Below are 3,937 nucleotides of genomic sequence, written 5' to 3'. Positions count from 1 at the left end.
GTTAGAAAGCGTTTTAGAAAATTTCAACGGTTGAATATGTTCTTGACATACTCATGAACAACATACTTAAATCTCATCAACATCCATTGGTTGAATGTTGAAAGATCAAGGTTTGAAGATGGAAGAAGAAATGAGAAAAATGAGAGAAAAAGATGAAGAGATGGTTTCTTACCTTCTCTTGAGAATTTTGCAAATGAAGAGTGTGAGAGAAGTGTGGAGTGAGGAGTGCTTAAGGGGAGAGGGAAATCTGATTTCCCTCCTAGGCAATCATGAAGATCTCCTAGGGTGGCTCTCCTAGGGTGGGTAATGGTGAGATTGAGTGATGTGAGCTTTGCTTTATGGAAAGGCAAATCTCGCTTCCCAATGCGAAACGACCACTTCGTGGACACGTACAATAAACATGCTCGATTATTATCGGCTAATACTCGATCGGATATTATAAATCGCCCGATCGTAATATCCGATTAGAATTTCGGATTTCGGCATTCCGAGTGAAAAATATTTAGAAAACATGTATGGGTGTATTCAGGGTCTATATTGACTCGAAATGAAATTACGAAGCCAACGGTGCGATCGGAATTCGATTCCGAGTTACGGAACTCAAAAACCACTTTTTGAGCCGTACCGGGTGGATTTCGGCCCTGACAGTGGTTCAGAACCGACTGTCTCCGAAAATTACCAAAATTTACCACAAAATAGGAAACAATATTTCAAGACTAAAACTCAACTAGAGTTTCGTCTAATTCTTTACCAAAAATTCCCAGAAATTCATTTTCGAATATATAATTAATAAAAATATTAATAAAATCTTATAATTCGAAATCGTAAAATTCGCGGTGTTACAAAAATGATGAGAGAGATAATGTTATGTTGGGTTAAAATAGGAAATGGAAAAATTGAAAACAAATAAGCTAATAAAAAATATGCCAATTCATGATTTTGAAGCATATATTTTTTGCTTATTTTTTTAAAAAAGGTTGAGTTTATAATTTTATTTGGTTGTCAAACATACATAATTTATATTTTTAACTTATTTTTCAAAAATAAGCATAAACTACCAAAAAAATAAGTCATACCAAACATGGCTTAATATAATCCATTTACGTTCAACAAAAGACATTAGTTTTGTATTATGAATATATATTAAATATGTGTAAATATTAGTTTGGTAGTGATATGGTGATAGTTTATATGACTTGATCCGAAATATTGATTGAACTATTTTTTGAACTCGAACTTTATCTTAGATCCGGTAGCTAACTAGATCATAAATGTTGGTTGGAATAACTTTTGAACTCGGTCTAGACTCGATTAAGTATAATGTATTTCCCTTTTTATTAAAATTTTCTCAATATTATACTTATTACTTTGGATATATAGATTGAATATGAAATTATATATATGAAAATATTTTGTTAATTATTTACATATATGTAATACGATGAAAAGATTAGAGAATAAAAAAGATATGAATTGATATCTACATTGTGTCGACAAATAATTTGCACAAGTATCTTAAAAAACTATGATAAACAATTGAACAAACACAATTAAAAATATATAATTACATTAGTAGATAGGTCGTTACAAAAAAATGTATTATCTATTTAGAGAAAAGAGATATCATTTACTATGTAGATAATTAAACAGATACATATAAATATAAATTATGGATGATCACGGCCTTGGATAGGATCGGGACATACTTGTCCCTTACATGTTATTAAATGTTGGTTATGTTTAATTTTTAAACTTGGATACAACTTAACTATATGAAAAAACTAATTATGATCTTGGGAAAGTGAGTGTACAAATAGGATAGGATCCTTTTGACCCAAGTGAATAGTTCTACACAATATTTTCAAAATATTCTCCATAATTTACAATCGAACATCCGTATTGGAAACATTAAACAAAAAAAAAAGAGAAATAAAAATAAAAGCATCAGGCCCTTATAATTGAAAAAAACAGTAAATTTTCGAAGCACAAGGCTTATGATTGTAATTTAATTATGATTTTTTTAAATATGAACTCATTTAATATATCTTTTAAACTTTATAATACCTTCCCTTTTATTTCCCTTCTAAAAGAAATTCAACTTTACTTTTTTCCATTAAATTCCCTTCTTTGGAACTCTTTTCATAAGGTAGCAAGAAAGAAGGTTGAATTGTGTTTCCCAAGTTTTAGTTAAACCTTAAAAGTTTTTTTTAGCAAAAATAACCATTTTGATTACATATACAATTTAGACATTTGATTCGTTTATTTTTCACAAAATTTTTAGACCACAGTTTCATCATATAATAAAAGAGTTTAAATCATGTTTCATAAAATAACTCAATGATAACAAAGAATGAAAACTTTCTAGATCAAAAAGTAGTTATATTGAAACATATAGTTATACATGTTCACCCAAAATCATAAATATGTCTAGTTTCTTGCAATGTCAAGATTCCACATAATCCAACATTTAGTATAGAAACAAGTTTATTTGCACACTCAGCCTCTCCTAGCTCAACAATTCAAGTATTGTTTGAGCATTTAGCCTCTCACAACTCAACATTAAACAATAATTTGTGTTAAAAGAAGTTTTAGAATTTCGCAAACCTTTCAATTACACTCAAAGAGTGAAATAAATATGAAAGAAAAATACTATCAATTCGGCTTAGTGTTTTAAATAAAAGGTGAACACAATGTTTAAAATAAGTGAGAGTTTTAAATAATATTTAGATTGTTCCCTATTCTCATATGATCTTTAGTTCTTCAATGTTTAGGCTATTTTTAGATAAAACAATTAATGTAATCATTATTATTATCGTTTAAATTTTGGAAGAGCTTCTTCTTAAAATTAATATCATGTAAGATTGTGCCTTCTCTTTAGCTGAATTTTTCTCTTGTAACTATGTAGTGCCAATAATGCTTCATAGTAGTTCTGACATGAACAAAGTGCTTTATGCCTCTTGAAGCCTTCTAATGGGAGAGTGAGAATCTGATATTCTCAAAAAGTGGTGACCAACGAAATTCTTCTATACTTTGTGTAACGCTCCGAAAATTATTTCATATTTAATATATTTAATCTCTTAGAAAAATGAGTAAATTTTTCTTTCATTTTTTCTTTTATGTAACCTATAATTTACTAATCATTTTCACTTTTACCTTATTCCATTTTCAAGACGTCACATTTTCAAACATTGCAGAAATAAAATTCTTAATACATTAAAGATAATTAAATAAACACAATTCTTTTATGAATACTTCTCATTCATAAAATTCTTGAATAAATACAGAATTGTTTACAAGGCGAAATCTAATCATCGCCACAAATAAAAAAACTAAAAATACAAAGAAAATAATATCGGGACATTGGCATTACAAAAAGTACCTCACACAGGTTCCTATCACAACAAAACAAAAGAGAAACCTCCTAAACCAGAGGTGCACTGGAAGCCTCGCTAGGGTCTTCCTCCACCTCAGAGTCAGAAGAGATCTCAATGACCTCAACTGAATCTTCTATGCAGATAAGCTCTACACAGTCGTCGTTGTCTTCCTTCTCCTCCACTTCATCCGCTTCCCATTGGCATTGCCCCGTCTGTCTCTCTTAGCGCTGATCCTGATGATGAGAATCATGTTTGAGGCCAGGTCCTAACAACTTTTGGTACGCCTCGAGCTTCAGCCGGTACATAAAGTCTGGCGATTGCAGGTCTTCGGTCGGGCAAAGTGTATGATGCCTCCCAAACTGCGTAGTAAGATGGAAGATGCAGAACTGAGCCATTGCTTACCCAATCCAACTCCAGGTCACAAGGACCTGTGTAAGTGTGTCGATTACCCTCAACACTCCATGTCCCCTAATGGGATATAGTGAAGTGATAACCTTAGATCAGTGTTGATGGGTCCATCTGAACATGCATACAAATACACCAGAAGAAAAGAGAGGGAGTAA

Source organism: Lupinus angustifolius, chromosome LG06, assembly GCF_001865875.1.
Source record: "Lupinus angustifolius cultivar Tanjil chromosome LG06, LupAngTanjil_v1.0, whole genome shotgun sequence".
NCBI lineage: Eukaryota > Viridiplantae > Streptophyta > Magnoliopsida > Fabales > Fabaceae > Lupinus > Lupinus angustifolius.
The sequence above is the reverse complement of the archived record's forward strand: the minus strand, read 5'-3'. Positions refer to the sequence as shown.